Source organism: Ochlerotatus camptorhynchus, unplaced genomic scaffold (assembly GCF_037179485.1).
Source record: "Ochlerotatus camptorhynchus isolate MF236.1 unplaced genomic scaffold, CSIRO-AGI_Acam_v1.1 ptg000530l, whole genome shotgun sequence".
NCBI lineage: Eukaryota > Metazoa > Arthropoda > Insecta > Diptera > Culicidae > Ochlerotatus > Ochlerotatus camptorhynchus.
The window spans coordinates 1740451-1760467 of NW_027041014.1; the positions used below are offsets into that span (position 1 = coordinate 1740451).

Sequence of the window (20017 nt, forward strand, 5' to 3'; positions counted from 1 at the left end):
TCTTCCGCTATCCAAAAAGCCTCCTCCATCAGAACTGGAGCCGCTTCTAGTAGTTTCATTGTATGGCAAATTGTTGTACGCCAACGAGGATCAGAGCGCGTCCATTGCAGCAATGGACGCAAAACGTGGTCAGCACTCACACACTCATCACGAAACGGTTGATTTCCAAAGTCGACGACGCATCGACCGAAAGAACTGATGATGAAGAACAATGAGGAGGACCACACAATGGTTGCTGCCGAGAAAACAAACGATCGCGTAGCACACATCGAGAGTGGCCTGCTTTTGTCGACAGCCGAGTGAACACTGAACACAAAGGCAATGTCATTTATGAATAATGAGAAAAGGTGTGGTCCAAGATTACTCCCTTGCGGTACGCCAGAAGGAATCATAAATGGCTCCGAATGTGACGAACCAATCCTTACTTTCACGGATCTTTCAGACCGATATGGTCTAAAACAGCTAACAAGCGCGGAAGATACCCCCAGCTTCTCAAGTTTTTGCAACAGGATATCATGATTCACACGATCGAATGCAGCCTTGAAGTCCGTGTATACGGCGTCCACTTGTGAACCAGCGTCCATAGAGCGTATGCAGAGTGAGGTGAACTGAGTGAGGTTAGTAGTAACAGATCGTTTCGGGTAGAATCCATGCTGGGCACATGAAATGTAGTTTTTGGTGGCTTCAAAGAGAGCGTAGTTTACAATTATTTCAAAAACCTTAGAGCAAGCGCTCAAGGACGTTATTCCACGGTAGTTGACGACGTTACATTTGTCACCCTTTTTGTGAATCGGTGACAGAAACGAAGTTTTCCATCTAGCAGGAAATTTTTGCTGTTGGAACGAGCGATTGAACAGTTTTACTAATAGCGAATTCGTTTATTATCGGGGTTGGAACCAGTTCCAACCCAGTGCGAAACCGAACTTTTTGTCAGTGCGAACCTCAACCTGAGCTGGGTTTTAAAAACAAACGATCAAACTGATGCTTGTCAGAAAACAAGCAGACCCAATCTTGATACCCGATCCAGGTTGGAACTGAATAATAAACGAATTCGCTATAACGGTGTCATCATCTTCGGCTTTACTTCGTGAAGCAGCTTGTCAACAATTTGCTCGTTTCCTTCTACCGCCCCGAGTGAGCTGTGTCGCACGGGCTGCTTGTCATGATAAAAAGGAAGAAGATTATCATTATTGCTTTCCACTTCTGACATAACGTTATCATTTGGTTCGTTGATCGCTTGTCATTTTGTCATTTGGAGATATTTTTGATTCATTGGAATAATCAGTGTGAATGTTGGAAAATTTTGTGACTTTAGTAAAAGTTTAATATACCAAAATTCTAAAATATATTAAACCAGTTTTTTTTTCTTTGTTAGGTACATAAAACCACTGCGACCTTAGTTAAGTGCATGTCGTATTACTCCATCACTATTGAGAAATAAGTATTCGGTTTTGATACAGTTGCTTTCATCGCAAGAAATCAATTCTAATTGAAAGGTCCCGCTATTTATATACTTCGAATAGTGAAAGCACTTTTCAAAGGCTCACCTCTTTGTCAGTCAAAATTGGATTCCTTTGCAACTAACATAAGCAATGACACCGATAATAACTCTTGTCTTAACCGCTTCAAACTAGGGAACAACGAATAGAAGATTAGAAATCATATAGATGAAGACTAACTATCTCATTTTTTCCCCTTATTTCAAGTTCATCCTCGGTGGACAAAGCCAAGTATTGTCACTATCAGGCATAACATTTAACAAGGACCATACCCTCAAGACCTTTGGTTACACGGGAAAAAAAGAGTTCCCATATTCGTGAACCACAGTCGTGAACCATAGTTCACGGTGTATATTTGAGAAAATTTTGTTCTGGATAGCTGGCCGTGATTTTTAGTTCACGGTCCGTTCCCGTTTTCGGGAACGGATTTTTTTTCCGAGTACTGAAAAATCTTGTTGCCCTTGTTTGAAGCAGTCAGGACTAGAATTCGGTGGTAGATCTTACATCCCACAACGTACCACGAAATACCAGTTATCTACGAGTCAATACAATTCAAATGACATATAAACATCGAAAATCGGTCGTAAACTTGCAGAGATATGAGCTAAAAAAAAAAACATTTACATGTTTTTTAAAGTGTGACATGTATTAGACGTTATAAAATAATTCACTAAATGTTGAAAATGGTGTAAATAATCAAATGACTATAAATGAAATCAATTGCTGAGCTCATATTAACTAGTATAATCTTGGTGTTGAGTTAGTTCCTGCTTGATAATAGTAGGAAAACTGAATAGATTAAGACCTGAAACTATTGCAAATTAAATAATAACAAACTTTCAGACCACAATTTTGGCTAATTTTAATTCTTACTTTACAAATAATATCATAATTTTCATTTATTGACTTTTAAGTGCCAATAGAAACTCAACGCAAGCTTTAAATTGTTTTTAAAGTACTTCCATAATTTTAAATTGAGAACTTTTTTAGCCAGGTATAATAACAGGATGGTTCGGAATAACTTTCACCTGTCAAAACGGTCATAACGACTGAACACTTACTTCAAATTTTGATATCAGTATATTTCAGATATACTACATATATAACCTTCAACCTAGCTTACTTAAATTAAAATCACACACCCACATTTGTCACGAAAACAAGGGGTTGGTCACTCCGCAAAGTGTGCCAAAATCAGAATTGGGCACACATGGGCACACTCACCGACACAGTTTGGCACCCATGGTAAGAAACAGTCAGTAGAACTCAGATGTACTCTGCACATCGAACGTGATACTTCGTACCTGTACGCAAGTGTGAACATCGAGGCATGCTATGTTGCAACAGAAAGGGCAGCTGAAATCGATTAACGCTTCTTATACGCCTTTAGCCAACACATCGCAGGGTTTTGACAGACGAGTGCACTCAAAATTCATGGTCGAGCATGACTTGTTCCCTTTTATAATTCTTTTTAACATCATTCATTATTTCCAACGCCCATTGGCGTAGCTAGAAAATTTATCTGGAAGGGGCCTAGAGGGGGCCTGTTGCATTTTTTTATGTCACTAAACTACGTTCAAATAGAAACTCGCGACGATGCTATTCAATCAAATTGCGTCAAGGCATTGTGCTTTTGCGTACATTTTTTTTCTGTGACCAATATGGCATTGAGGCTTCCCATTATTTTAATGGTAAAACAATAAATTTGATTCTATTTATATCATAACAACGATTGGAACCTCGATTGGGGGAGCCTTGAAAGCTTACTGATTTGAACAAGAAATGATCGATTGTGCATGCTTTTTGCAATGACATTACATAGCGCCCGGATCTCATAAATTTTAGCATCTCAAACATAAGTAAATCCTCAGAGTTAGGTCATTCCGTGAATTTTGCAATCTCAAACATACGAACCACAATTAAATGCTAGTAGTTTGAATTTTATTATTTTCTAAAACTCTGGCTTGCCATGCTTCAAGGTAAAGTGCACCAGAATAAATGTCATACATTTAGGACTTGGGAAATTGTTCTAGATATATGTCCATGCACAATTCTTAACATTTGGAATGTTGAAATAAAAATAGTTTTGAGATCCCAAAACATTTGTTTTTAATACTTTGTAACTAAAAAAATTTTTGTATGCATCTGATACAGATTGTAGATATTAATTTTTCGAATACAAATGAAAATAAAACTCAGTAAAATTAGATAAATTGTCATAATTATAAGACTAAGATAAAATTGCAAGATTCTGCCTAGACAGTAATCTCATGAATATTAAAAACAAATGAAATAAGAATTTTAATAATTGTAATGTGTTTGACATAATCAAAAGCTTCATAAAGACTTCACAAAACAAATATGCCCGAAAAAAAAATCGACGAAATTTTGTTTAAAATAAATGTAAGGGATTAAACAAAAGTTTTGATATCATAGGCTTGGAAATAAGAAGGGTTCAATCTAAAAAAGGTTCAGATTAAGAACGGCCAGATAACCGGGGGTGCATGGTACAGCTAGATCACCAAGGCACGGGTCTTCTTTATAGATAATGTCCAAACATGTCCATAAAATGTAGATTCATCATCTAAGATTCCATCAAATTCAATTTGCTGGAAAACTTTTGATACTTCCTGAACAACCTACAGTTTTGAAAGAATATTTGAATTTTTAAACAGCAGGAGATCCTCCTTGGAAAAATGTTAAGAAAACTTTACTAATATCTTCGTTGATATGGAGATCTTTTGGATATCTCCTGCTGTCTAGGAAGGATGTCTGAAAGAATATCCTGTAACTAATGCAACGTTTCCTGAACATCTACAAAACTCCCTTAAGTTTTACGAAATTCTACAACAAAATTCAAATTTTTCCATCTCTCTTAATTCTACGAATATCTTTGCACTTCTGCAAAGACACCTAAGACATCTACAGATATTCTTGAACATCCAAAAAGTTCCTTGAAATTTTACGAAGTTCCCAAAACCCCCAAGAAGTGCATGGATCTTTTTTTTTAAGTAGAATCTCAACGAAGTTCCCTAAACTGAAGTGAGGATTTTTAGCTCTCTTACAAACTCTTGAACTTTTTTTTTAAATTCCTTACACTTAGACAAAGTTTACGCAGCTTCTCAAAATGCTACGAAATTCACAAAACTTCTACAGAGTTTGATGCACTTATACGTTTCCTATTGATTTTCACGAAGCTCCACGAACGCACCACGCACCGAAAGCACTGCTGCTGCTGCTTCTGATGATGTCGACGACCGGACACCACCACACACGGTGATTGGAGCTGAATCCGATTAGCGGTTAAGGCCAGCCTTGAGAGCTAGCTGCTTGCGGGGAGCCTTTCATTGTGTACTGGAGAACACCACCACTCATCACGCGGTGATTGAATAAACACCGTTTGGTGAGACCGGATGAAATTCTACTTTGATATCTGTGTTAGGGAAATCGCTTTTCGCAGGCAATCGGTGATAGTTTTAAGTATCGTAGCCATGCTTGTCATACACAGTTGTACACACCAACTACTCATTTGTTAATAACTTTTCACTCAGTTGTAGAAATTTGTTTTTCTTTAAAATAATTCATAGGATCATAGTTTACTATAAATATGCAAACAGTAGGTAAATCTTAACATTTGAATCAACACCAATGAATTTTTACACTTAAAGTCCGAGATATGCAGCGAGCATTTCTCACTTCATTTTTACAACGCAAAACCAAACCTAGTTTATTACTAGAATTGAAATTGACTTTTTTTAAAGTATCTATACCAAGCTTAACCTCTACTCTATCTACTGCTTCAAATAGAACTATGTTTCGTCAACTATGTGCAAAGTTATTAGCAAATGAGCAGTTGGTGACCAAAACTGTGTATGCCAAGCATGATCGTAGCAACAATTGCACATTCGTGCAATTTCCAATAGTCATATTTTAAAAATGATAAAGTATTAAATTCAACAGATGCGTTGAATGATGATAAAACTATTAAAACTAGTTCAGGGACAGCTGAGTTATTAACATTCAAAATCTTTCATAATTTTGTTACATGTTCCATTTTCGGTTTTCACAAAGTGTACCTCGATATAGAAATCACAGACGTAGTCCTACGTCAAAATGTTAGTGTACAGTGTGTTTTGTGTGGCGTTAGTGTTAGTTGTTAAGTTCACACTTAGCTTCTTTACTACACTTCTCCACTACATATTCATCACTGCTTCTTGAATTTCCATCCTCTTCAATCTTCTTTTGATACCCGGTTTCACCTTCTTTATCGCCATCTTCTTCATCCGTGTTTGTGCCTGTATTCACCTTTCTCTCTTCTTTGACCTCTTTTCGTTTTGCTTCGCGCTCTACTTCATCCTCTGCATAACCATCTTCTTCTCCATCTTCTTCTGCTTTCTTCACATCATCTTCTGTCGAAGAGTGAATAGCGAAGAGTGGGGGAGATAAATGACAAAATCGCTTATTGCGACTCTAATGTAGCAAAATTGGCAGGTATTATGCGTCAGATACAAACTTCAAAATATTTTCTTGTTGCTTACACAAACAAAATATTATCATATAATCTTTTATTCCATAATTTCATAAAACATTTTCTTAGCCAAAATGAATGGAAGGCACCCTGCATAAGAAAAGTAGTCAACATTAAGGACTTTAATAAAATCTTTGTGTGTGGTTCAATTTTATTAAGCGCTTTTGAGTAATAACCCAAGTAACCATTCAAGCTGAACAGTAAGAAGAGCATTGGCGTAGCTAGATAATTTATCTGGAGGGGGTCTAGATAATTCTGGAGGGGGCCTGCCCCCCTGGCACCCCCATTAGCTACGCCAATGAAGAACAGAAGCTGAGTATTGGTTGATTTAAGGTGTACAAAGCTGATTAACAGCAGGCTGAATCAGTGTTGGCAAAATCAGAAATCAATTGATATTTTTCCGCTCTCATGCGCTCGCAATATTATGCGTGATATTGGAACAAAATATCATGCTTGATATTGATTTTACAAGCTCCTTTGATATTGCGAGACTATTCACAACGTGCAAAAATCAAGCTGAGAGTTGACTCGACACAAACATGATTCCGCTGCACATCGTTTTCTTAGAAAGAGAAAGCATAGTTTGCTATCTCTTTTTAATCTTCACCGATGGCAGACCAGAAGGGACTGCTGCAAGCCGTTATGGAAGTTTCGGTTGCATTCGGGAGTAAAGCAAAAATCATTAAACTCAATCTCACTACAGTTTGGTGAGATTTGCAGTTGGTGAGTTTTGTTAGCTTGATATTCCGAGCTGCGATATCACAGCTTGCAAAATCAACCGAAGTTGTTTGCCTGTTGATTTTTGTCTACGGAAATCAAGCGTGATCTTGGGCGTTGATGAGATTTGATTTTTTGATATTTTTCCCAACACTGGGCTGAATATATAGTTGATTAGTAGTGCATGAAGCTAATTGTATCCCCATAATTCAACCTCAATATGTTAGTTTAGTTAAATATAGTCCGTGTTACTCGTTGAATTTCCGATAGTTTAGTACTATTAAATTCACTGCCTACCTTTCTAATCCCAAGCAGTGGCAGCAGTAGGGACAAGGTAGAGGAGCTTTTTAGGAATAGCTACAGGTAGAAGTGGGTTGCGACGACGTCAGAAGCAATAACATTTGTATTTCTGTGTTTTGACTGCTATATTGCATTGAATTTGCAGACAGCATTCCAAAAATAGAGCTCAATTATGGCACTGAAATAGCTTCCACATGAGCATCGAAATAATGTGTTCACTACACTTGAAAATGAGAGGAATGTTTTACTGTCACCAGTTGTTGTTTATAATTCTGCATTGCTGTATAATACTCTTCCGGTTGCTTTTATTCAAGTTAAATTTGATGTGTTTAAAGTTAAAGATCATACCTTTTGCCACACATATGCTTAAACGGTCCAATAGGTATGATTGATGCGATTGCTGGTTCGAGTCCCAAGAGCAAAGGCAATTTTTATACTTATAATAGCAATATAAATATGTAAATCCAATTAGTCAGCACCTTGTTGCAGTCCCATAAAAATATATAAGATATGAAGCGGTATTTTTTTTCTAAATAAAACTATAAGGCTGAACAAGGGTTGGATAAGACTGTTATTAAATGCCTTAAAAAGCTTATAATTCATATAACTGTTAAGCTTTTGGCTGATTAAAAACACCAGATTTAGATGTTTAAAAGCTGAACAAAAATGAACGTTGTCTATGTACATCAATTATTCAAACTAAGACTGAATTAAAATCGATTAAACAACATTATTATTTTTATTATTATTATTATTATTATTATTATTATTATTATTATTATTATTATTATTATTATTATTATTATTATTATTATTATTATTATCTCTATTTAGAAATTTTTCAGCTCCGGGATTAAACAACATTTGTTAAGCATCCAATTGCTACCTGGGAAGCATCCAATTGCTACTTGACAAGCTTGGGGGGGGGGGGGGGGGCTAGATAATTGTTGAGGGGGCCTGGCCCCATTGGCATCCCATCAACACTAATTCCAACGCCAATGCCTGGTTGCAGCTCTTTAGTTCTGTACCGTGAAGGCACACTGGCAACACTGAACATTCTCTGCGCCTGCTCAGCGCATGTGTCAAATCATTGTTGTTGACGAATAAATGTTATTACGTTTTGAAATGCAACATACACACTTTTTTTCTACCTGTGCAAATCTCGGCAAAAATAAGTTATGTCTTTTTCAGACTACAGAGTTGTAACATGGTGCAGCGCTATCTTGAGGGTGGTTTCTATGTTGCAACTATTTGACAACTGTTGTTATAACACTGTAGTCTGAACGTACTATTACATCATCCGATGGAAACTAACGATTTTTAATTGGTTTACTACTTGACTAGCCTATTGGTCCCAAGCAAATCGATTAACGTACCCCATTCTAGTCAAAATTCTACTACTACACAATGTTTGGTTTTGATTCGCTATGAAAAATTGACAGATAAAATGAGGGATGCATCAATTCAGCTTGGGACCGAAGATAGTATCGGAGCTGAGCCAAAAAGTTGAGCACTTTTCTTCGGGACCTACTAGTCTTAGAGTTACCTCTATGATTACACTGAGATCTCAGCAGAAGTGACAATGAAATGTATGCTGAGATATCAGTAAAACTTTTTTTTTCCGAGATTTGCACAGCCGATCTTGGTAGAAAAAAACTAAGTGTGTAGAATTTGCGCTTATTTTCACAAAACTTAGTTGGATTCTCCACGAGAATCCCCAACAGTGCACATCCCAATGCCTGTCCGAAACAGTAATTTATTCCACGCAATGCAGACCAATATCAGGGTAATCGCTAATTATCAACATCGCATGCTTAACTACACTCCTCTGAATCAATCCCAATTGTTGTGTTTTTCCTTCAAAACAAAACATTCGAACTGTCAAATTAAACGAGTTGCCAAGCATGGTGAAAATGCTTGCAAACTTATTGGGTGGTAGCTAGAAGCTACAGCTGGGTTTTTAACCGGCTTCAAAATTGGAATAACTTTTGCATTTTTCCATTGATCAGGAAAGTATGCCAGTGGCACCGGTGGTGTAGTGGTGAGCGTGATTACCTCTCACCCCAACAGGCCTGGGTTCAATCCCAGTCGGCGCCGCCGGGATGTTCTGAGACATAACATCTCTGGTCACGCCTTGGGTAAAGTAAAGTTGTTCAGATGGACAAGACCTTTTTTAACGATTGAACGATTGCAAGATTTTTTGATAGCAGTATATTCGTTCAATCCCAGTCGGCGCCGCCGGGATGTTCTGAGGCATAACATCTCTGATCACGCCTTCCTTCGGATGGGAAGTAAAGCCGTTGGTCCCCGGTTCATGAGTTGATGGGTCGATAGGTAGGGTCCAGATGTGGGAGCTGCCTCCCTGGCATCGGTTGTATTGGTGCTCAGCACGGTAAACAAATCGAGGTAAAGATGGAAAGCATGCCAAATGGAAACATCTATCAAATAATTTTGCCAAGAGAGACAAGATATTCTTTGGGAGTTTTTTGATGATTATGATGATGATATTAGTTAGTTATAGTTCTCCTTTAGTTCAAATCAGTCCCCCAGGAATCATCAAAAATATTTTCCCAAGAGAAAATATTAAGACAATCCAGAGCAACCTGAACCTCAATAGGACTAGTAAGACCCAAACTGAAATTATGGGCACTCTCAAATTTCTTAGCAAGTTTCTGAGCTTTTTCCGAATATGCGATCAAAATTGTACCACCTCCTTTAAGCGCTGGACAGGCTTTTGAGTTTTTTTTTCTAAAGGGTTTGGACCAATTTTCATAAGTTTTGTTCATCAGAGCAACAAATCACTTTATAATTCGCTTTTGCAAATCCCGCCAGATAGCTTTCATGCCAGGATGGCGTTTTCTTTGATATTGCCGTCCGCAGACATTTTTCAGACGGATCAAGAGCTGAAGCTCCTTATCTATTATCATTGAATCGATTTTATTTTTTATTTTGTTACTGACTCAGCTCTAGCTTCAACTACAGAAGTAGTCAGAGATTCAAGAGCATAATTAATATCATCTTTGGTTTGCAAAGGAATATTTGGATCAAAGCTACATTTCATAAATGTTCGATATTGCTCAAACCCATAATGCCACTGCCAGACAGTGAAGGCCCACGCACATTAGATCCGGATCGGACGCGTTGCGGCAAAGTGACAGCTAAATCTATTGTCTAACTGTCAAATTTACGGATTTATTGTCTAACTGTCAACGCAAACGGATCTAATGTGGGTGGCCCTTGAGAGTTAAATTGTAAACTTTCACACAGCTTTTGACATGACAGCTGTTTAAAGTTCGGTAAAACATTACCGAAGTTGGTGATAATTGCTAAGTGTGTACGTAGCGTGACAGTGTTTCCTTGAAATCCTTGAATTATCCGTGATAATCAAAAACAGGAGGATGGAACTTCTATGCTTCCCTTGGCTTTTTACAGCCTCAAAATCTTCAAGACATTATTAATATTTTCCGTTGTGATTATGAAAGGCCTATTCATTGCCTTTGTCTTCAATCAAGACAAAAATGCAAAGGCAGGGGAAAAGGCACAATAGAGTCTCAGACACTATATTCCGCCAGAAATCTATCCCCTAATTGCTTATCTTCTTTTTCTTTTGTCATATTTTTATTCCAGCTCTATAAAAGCTCTTGATTTATGTTCACTTGAAAAAAAACACCACCACCATCCGTTCTTTTCATCCTCAACAAACTACTCTCTCTCTCTATCCATATATTCCGCTCCAAGGCAATTGATTCAACTCCGAAGTGTCACGGTGAAGGCCGAGGCTGCGACCGCAAAGAGAGCTGGCATACCCAGATTCCTATCAGCGAGATGAAACAAAACCCGTAAGCTCGTCGCTTATTCCAGCAGCAGGCTCCACGGGACCGAGGTCAACAGCGATGACTCTGGCTGACAGCAGAGAGACAGTGAGAAAAATGTAGAAAAAAACAGAAATGCACACAAATTGAATAGGGAATTCAGTGACGCCAGTCAAGGCTCTTCCGAGATTTAATATTTAATTTGGAAATTTATACACCGCTTTTGCGCTTCGGAGCCTTCCCGGGAGAAGAAAATATGACAGATAACGTGAAGGAGACGCGAAATATCAATCCACCTGTCGGTGACGAGTGCGACCTTTCTCGTTTTTTGCGGGCATATATCTCCGGAACGAAGTGGTAAATTTAATTAAACCGAACATTTCAAGTGATATTATAACCATTCGGTACTTTGTGCCGACCCACCTAGAAATGCTAAAGTGGTAAGAACTAGAGAGGGTCTAGTATAAGAGAGAAGCGGACTGGCTGGTTTTGAGTCAAACGGACTGTCAATGCCAGAGACAATCGAGCACCACCTATCTTGATTGCACTGGAAGTGTTGCTAGAAACCACCTAGGCATAGGTTGCCAAGGCAGTTTGTTTTGAATCCGCTCCTCTCTTATACTAGGCCCTCTCTTATACTACTGAAAACATGAAGCAGTGAAGTTTTAAATTTAGTTTCGGTGCGGCTTTCACTCGACTGTACAATGTGGTGCGTCGCTCCCAGAGGGTATGAAGCTGAGTAATGTAGAGAACAGGAAGAACGAAACTTTTTCGAGCATTTTTTTTTTCGAGACGGTAAAACTTTTCATCGAGGATTGTTATCTTTCGCTGTCCTTCGGGAGTGGGAAACGGATTTCAAGAACCGGTGTCTTGTTTGGGTTGAAACATGTTCAATTTAGATGGGATTTATGAAGTGTAGTTTTCATGCCGTATTTTTTACGAAATATGATCGAATCTGAAACGGAAATGAAGGAAAGTATATGAGTAAGCTGGCAACACTGCCAGCGAAATTTTACGAGCTTTTATAATCATCCAAACCTACAAAACATGCGCCCGCCCGTTTTTTTTTTCCAAAACCTGGCTACAGCCTGGCCAATCCCTAATAATCAGCTCAAAGCCTTAATCATTATTTTTTTCGAAACCACGCAGAAGAAAAGGTCTGATACTGGGTCGTTTTATGTCTCGAAATGAGCATAAAAAAGAGTGCACCACAACTGCACACTTTAAAATGCCATTTGTACTGGTTTGAATGGATCGCTCCATGGCTAAGCTGCTGCTGCCGTGCAATGGGGATGAAGTGCTCTCGGCATGCAGCCAGAATGGAGCACAGGAAAAAAAGACAACAAATAAATTGGTGCTATCAAAACAAAAAAAAAGAAAACCGTAAAAAGCAGCGCATAGCACATACATTCAGGCGGCGAAACCCAATTAGGGGAAAGTTTTAATGTGGTCATAATTTTATTTGCGCTTTACTTATCCCCATCACTAATCCTTTTATATCCGAACCAATTTAAGTTGATAATGACAATTTGGCTCCTCTTCGTGGCTGTCAGGGGGGAGGGGGAGAGAGAGGGAGAAAGCGAGAATGGAAGCGGTCAAGAGATTTGCCCTCTCCAAATCGACGTTATTATTTATTGGACAGGCAACAGTTTATTGAGGGTGGAGCTTCGTTTAAGTGAGCTCCAGATTGTCATGTTTTCATTTTATGGATTAAGTGCTGGATAAACACCAAACCCTTAAATTATAGGGGAGCAAAAGCGAGAGTGGATGGGCCCATCAAGTTCGGTAACCTACGACTGGGGTTTAGTTTTACGACGCATGTCACATCTTTCCAGTTCAATTGGGAGTCCTTGGACACCAGCCTGCCAACCATGTAACCAACCAGTCTGGGTGGGAGATAGTAAAACGGCTGATTGGTTGATAATTCCCCAGCATGAGACACTTACACTCATACAGTTTGGCACAAGTTTCGCAAGTAATTAAGACACTCAATCTGCCACTCGAGCGAGAGATAAAAATTAGTTTTGTATTGTTATGCGTAATGGATCAATTAACAAGTGGAAGCTGATCGGGAAGTTTGGAGTCATTTCGGACGCCTTTCGTGGTGGTTGCAAGTTTTTCGCAAGATTCATGTCATTTATGTCAAGCAATCGGCCATAAAGCAGATCATTCTGGGTGAAGGGCCATTTTGAGTTGGACATTTTCTAGACTTTCCTACTATGAGAATACAAATCGACTAATTTCCTTAAGAATGTCTTATGAATTTTTGCGACAAGATTTTATTTTGAATTTCGTGAACTATGAATAATTTGTTATGTTAAGCACTTCCAATTTCATAATTATATCGAATGAATCTCGTAAGGTGTGTTCATTGGAATACAGCGCTACTCGTATTTTGATATAATTATAAACTTCGATTAACTCATTAGAGGATAGTGGTTTATTATCTTTGCACATTTGCATCTGACATTGTTAATTTATTTAAATTAAATCAAAGCTTAGTGCATTTTGTTAACTGACGTTGTCGTAGTTTTGCTTTTTCTTTGTTTGTCTATAAGGGCAAGAGCCGTTTCCGATACAGCATGCTTAGCGATTACAGTTACTGACTCCAATACTTATTATTTAAATATTTCACGAGAGAAAATCAAAAACCTTGCGCGTTTTATTTGCTTCCTATGCTGTGTGGATGGAAAAATTGTTTGTTTGTGTACAATCATTAAACTACAGGGTGAAAGGTAATTCCTGTCAGTAAAGTATATGCTCATAAAAATGAGAAGATGATGTAATATTTAATTTTCAGTCTATTTTCTGTTTCGTGTATCTATAACATCTGTCTTAACTTAGTCCAATTCAAATCTTTCTCTCTTTCCTTTAATTACGAGCCGCATCCGTTTTTAAAAATCGTTACAGCTGGCACGCACGATATCTTAAGGCATTTCGTCCCATATTTTCACCAAAAGTTGCTTAAAAGTTTCCACGGTTAGTCCCTTGGTATTCCCTAGTTCGCCTAATAAATATGTAGCCCCATGCAAAGAAGTCGAGAGCAGGGTTCAAAATTTTCGAAATATAGCAAGGAAAATGAACTCACGACGCATTCTTTTTATTTCAAGCAGTATCATTTTCGTGTCATCTATTCAGCATCTTTTCATTGAGTCACGATGAACATGCTTCCTGTCAAACACGACTCTGCTGCAGGCTATTTTCTTTGTATGAGTCCATTAGTTCATTTCATTTGATACAAGTTTTGTTTCAATTGACGGAATGAATGACTGGGAATCTGTCTCCTTCGTTTTTTTTTTACACTATTACATCAATTCGTTGCTGAATCTACAGGTCACGTGTCGCGTCGTTTCTAGTGCTCTAAGTTTTGTCTTGGTGAATCGGTGAAATATGGATTGTCCAGGACCATCATCTTCGACTCCAAAACGAGAGGAAAGGAAAAGTGATGGTATAACGTTGGCTGAAAAGGCAACTAAATTTATCACACGTGATGGAGAAAAAGCGATCTGCAACATAGATAGCGGTAGTGGGTGTACCTATATCCAGCAAAAACTGGATATCAACAATTTCGTGCGCCATTTCCGAACACGCCACACAAACATCAAGTACCGAAGGCCTACAGAAGGAAGGAGAACCATCAACAAAAAAAGCCAAGGCATGTCGTAAAACGGCCATGCGCTATCGACAAGCGGCTTATAGTCGAAGTGTCTGTAAAGTTTTTGGCAAACCATAACTACCTGTTTGCTGTTTCGAGTGGGAAGCCATGCGCCAGCTTTATGATCCGCTAACGGCTGCGGTAGGTATGTCAATGGATACGCGAATCTTGAAAGGGCATGTGACTGTCAGCGCGGATATGATCAAAGATGCGATTGCTAATGAGATGAAGGGATTATTAGTCTCGTTGAAAATTGATTCCGCTTCACGCCACAATAGACACTAGACTGACTGAGCGATCAATTGCAGGAACACCTGAACCTTGTACGATGTGCGGTCCATACACTGCAATAGGCTATTTTGGACGTTGTCAACAAATCGGACGAGAGAGTGAGGAAACTGACCGAAGTGGCTAAAAAATGTAAGTCGGTGAAATATGCATCTTTTTTTGAGTTGTATATATATATCTACACAGCAAAAAATAAATTTTGATATCACATCAAAGTGGATGCACTTCAATCATGTCGAAAATATGGTGTAATATTACCTGCCAAAAAGGACAAAATTATCATTATTACAGTGCATGATTTGACATTACGCTGCTTCTACTGCATTTGTTTATTTTTGTAGCCATAAAAATTACATGAAATTTTCTACATGATTGAAGTGCATCCTCTTGGATGTAAAATTAAAATTTATTTTTTACTGTGTAGCTCCCACTCTATCAGTTGACTACTCTTCATGCCTCCAACTCTTTCAATGATTTATCAATTCAAATTGCAGGCTTACATCGTTTAGACCTGGAACAGGATCCACGATATTCGCTCACCAGAATCAAAAACATCTTGCGATTCACCATCATCTTATGCTGTGGAAGACGAAAATGATAGCCTCATTACAGAACTCGTCGGAAACTCTACAGTAACCACATTTTCTGGCTAAGAGTCTGGTTTTATGCAGCAATTAAAGGCAGTGGAAATTGAGCAAAGGCGAAGCATCACTTTAGATGTCTGGAGATTTTGGATGGAACGTAAAGGAACCCACCCTGAGCTCACTGCGGTAGATTCCGTCGTACTAGCCACACCATCCAATCAAGTATCGGTTGAACGCGCTTTCAGCGCATTGACATTGTTCGTTACTTACGCACGATCAACACTTGGAGGGGACACTCTACAAAAATTTTTAACTAGTTAAACTCAACAAGGAGTTATTTGACCAAATTCTGCTAACTATGTGTAATTGGAAAGACGATAATAACGAGTGAATTTCCATTTAGAATTATTGTTTTTTGTTGCCTATTTCTAACTACATACTGACAGAGTAAAAACAATCTTAGATGTAATGTTACTACTTTACAGTGATTCATTTATCAGTATCTATTGCATCAATAGGATATACATTTTGAGTTTGAACGAGAAAAGCAATTGCTCAAATTATTTAGTTATACTTAACAACTAGTCGAAATGATCGTTCATAGAAATAAATTTGGACTTTCATCAAAATCAGTTTAATTTGCAAAAAGTTTTCTTATTCATTAAATTAACTCATGCCGATTCCAAAACTTGATCTGGTGTACTCTGGGTGGCTCAATCAACTATTGCTCGATTACTTTTTCGAAGGGACGTTTCAGCTTTTGTTAAAAATGCATTTGACTGTCGATTTGGCATAAGTAGTAGCTCACCCATGCATATTAACAGTTCCATCAGATAGGGAAATTTTCCCCTACCTGAAAGTGGTGTTAGTATGCGTGGGCAAGCTACTAGTTATGCCAAATCGACGATCAAATGGATTTTTTTACAAAATCCGATACACCCCTTCGAAAAAGTAATCGAGATTTGTCAAACTCAGTTCGCATCGTGCTCTCTTGCCGTGCGGATCTATTTGCTTTTTGCTGAAGGAAGTGTTACTACTACCTAAAGCTACAACAAATTTAAACAGCACTTTTCAGTGCTCAACCTGTAAAATTTCTACCTTTTTCAACTTTATTCCTCTTCGATCCTTGTTTGGACCCTACCCGAGGTAATCCTTCTTGGATATCGATTTGGAAAATTCCTCTTCGATCCTTCAGATTCTTATTGTAATCTGCTTGGAAGTCGATTTGGATAAAAAATTTACTGCCGCCATGGCGCCTAAACGCAAAAGAAAGGGGCAAACTCTTGACCCCCCTTCTGATGAAATTAATTTGAGTAATCAATTTGATTTGCTCACGGATGATGAGAATGATCCATCATCCAAGAAAAATTCTAGTAAACTTTCCCGGCTTAATGCCAAGAAGGAAAAGATTCCCCCTATTGTGATAACCACTTCCGATTTCCATGCTCTTCGCATGGAACTTTTGAACTTCGTGAAAGTTAAGTTTTCTCTACAAATTGGACGTCGGGGTGAATGCCGTGTATTGGCTGAAACCTTGGACGGATTTAAATGTCTTCTCAAGTATCTTACTAAGAAGAAGCACAAATTTTTTACTTACGACACCAAAACTGAACGTGTGTTCAAGGTTGTCATGAAAGGACTGCCCAGTGGTGAATCCCTGGATCAGATCAAAGATGAACTGGCAAAATTACTTGGAGTTGTGCCACTCCAAGTAATCAAAATGAAAATGAAATCCGGTCCTGGCGATTCGCGCAACGGGATTTCTAATGATTTTTATTTAGTTCACTTCAAGTCTAGTGAACTAAACAACCTTAAGGCCTTAGAAAAAGCTAGCCTAATGCTCCATGTCCGAGTGAAGTGGGAACACTTCAGGAAGACTGGAGGAAATTTCCAAAACCTCACCCAGTGCCGTAAGTGCCAGGGATGGGGTCATGGAACTAAAAATTGCTACATGCCAGCTAAATGCATGAATTGTGGTGATTCCTCTCACGCAAAGGACGACTGTCCTGTGAAGGAAGATCCTAAGAAATTTAAATGTTCAAATTGTGGTGAAAACCACAAATCCAATTTTTGGGAATGTAAGACTCGCAAAGCGATCCTACAATCTCGTTCTAACCGACAGGTAAGAAACGCTCCACGTTTCCGACCAGGTACAAATTCCTCTGCTGTTAACAACGGTCAGCGAGGAACAAATTCTACATTCGTACCAGTAGGTACAAATATCTCCCCTGCTTCAAATGTTTCATCTGTACCTACTCCCCTCGCTGCTAACAATGTTCAGCGAGTTAATGGAGCTACCTATGCTGCTATTGCAGCGGGTAGAAATCAAAATACTAACCAAAGTAATTCTAACGGAAATTTTGACAATTTTGATTTAGGAAGCATTACTGCCCCTAAAATGGAATTTTTACAGAAATCATTAATTGACATGATTTCTGATATGCTTAAATCTAACTCCATGTTTGATGCTATTCAAACTGGAGTAAAATTTGCAAATAATATTGTCATGACTTTAAAATTCAGTAATGGATTTTAAAGCATTAAATATTGTAAATTGGAATGCTCGATCTCTTAAAGATAATGAAGACGAGCTATTTAACTTTTTGAGAGTTCATAACGTGCATATTGCCGTTATAACTGAAACGTTCCTTAAACCTGACCATAAGGTTAAGAAGGACGCAAATTACTTGATTTATAGAAATGATCGTCTTGATGGACCCTGTGGTGGCGTTGCCATCATTATTCATAGACGAATCAAACATAAAATTCTTTCTTCATTTGAAACCAAAGTTTTTGAAACTTTGGGAGTTTCTGTTGAAACAAAATTTGGACAACTTACGTTTATAGCTGCCTATATGCCATTCCAATGCGTAGGCCAGAAAAAGAATTTTCTCAAGGGTGACCTCCAGAAACTTACCCGTCATAGGTCTAAATTCTTCATTATTGGTGATTTTAATGCAAAACACCGCTCATGGAATAATGCTCAAAGCAATTCCAATAGTAATATTCTGTTTGATGATTGTTCTGCAGGTTATTACACTATTCAATATCCAAACAGCCCAACATGCTTTTCTTCTGCAAGAAATCCCTCAACTATTGATTTGGTCTTAACTGATTCATGTCAACTGTGTAGCCAATTGGTTACCCATGCTGACTTTGGTTCTGATCACCTTCCAGTAACTTTTGAAATATCCCAAGAAATAATGTGTAATCCCAACAGCTCTACTTTCAATTACCATAGAGCTGATTGGAAGCAGTATCGAACATTTATGGAATATAACTTCGATCCAAACATTCCTTTGCAAACCAAAGATGAAATTAATTATGCTCTTGAATCTCTGACTACTTCTATAGTTGAAACAAGAGCTGCCTCAGTACCAAAATGCGAGGTTAAATTCGATTCAATTATAATAGACGCCGATCTTCAGCGCTTGATCCGTCTTAAAAATGTCCGTAGGAGACAATATCAAAGAACACGCGATCCTGCCATGAAGGTTATCTGGCGGGATTTGCAAAAACAAATTAAAAAGCGATTCTCTGCCCTGAGGAACAAAACTTTTGAAAATAATATTTCTAAATTAGACCCGTACTTTGGTTCGCGTGTAAAGGGCCTTAGAAGGTTTGTTTACAAATGCTTTTGTGTCGTTATCAAAGGTTATGCCTGAAATATCTATTATCTCGACTCTTTCCGTTTTTGAATAGTAGGCGATCCAAATTTGTAGTAATCTTTTTCAAAAAGAAAGTTGATTACAAGAATCAATCCAAATCAATTGCACCCCTGTTTCCAAGTTTGTGTGGTCGTTGGGGGCTTGTGGTTCTGAATATGGACAAACAAGCACAGATAAATTCTATTCCAACTCTTTACTGATGGAAGCTTGATGGCCCTGAAAAGGGCCGTTTTATTGAAGAGGACATCCATGACCACTTACGCTTGGCGTGTTTAGAGTAGGTGACAGCATCACGGACCTCATTTTCCACGAACACCTTCAGCACACCTCGTAGATCAGACCGGAGATACATCAGACACTGCCACGGCGAGCCAGACGACGGATGGTGGTTATCTCGAAGAATTTGCGATGACGATTGGCACCTCCTTTGCCACGACCTACTGCTGCTACTGCTGACCACGCCGTCCGAAGCGAAAATGAGCTGATACCAGACAGCAGCGCTCCTTTATATTTTTTAGGTTAAAGCAGAATGATGTGCAACCAAGTGGTATAAAAGCTACAAAGACTCCTCCCATTATGAGTAGTTTGCTATCAAGTAGCGACACTGGCTCTTTTCTTTTTTCGTACACGGCGAATGAGAACGACCCAAATTTGAGTTTAGTTCACTCATAATCGCCAAAAGTGTAGGAACTCAGCGATGAGTAAATTTGTCTCATGATTTCGTGTGGAAAACCTAAAAAATCTGCCAGAAAATGAGGAAATTGACGAAAATTTTATTCAGTCTCCGAGTAGTACCAATAGACTGAGTGAATCCAATCTTTACTTTACTTTTTTACTTTACTTAAATTTGGGAATTTTTCGCTGGAAAATCCTGGAAAAACCTGGGAAAACATAAGGCAAACTTACTCATTGCTGAGTTCCTACACTTTATTTCTTATTTCTGAGATAACTAAACTCAAATTTGGG

General features: G+C 38.4%; 1 protein-coding gene across 1 annotated transcript in view; it reads left to right on the forward strand.

The window, feature by feature from the left end:
• Positions 1-20017, forward strand: part of LOC135713067 (5-hydroxytryptamine receptor-like) — a 545162-nt gene that overhangs the window by 188063 nt on the left and 337082 nt on the right. The gene's annotated exons all lie outside the window — the stretch shown is intronic.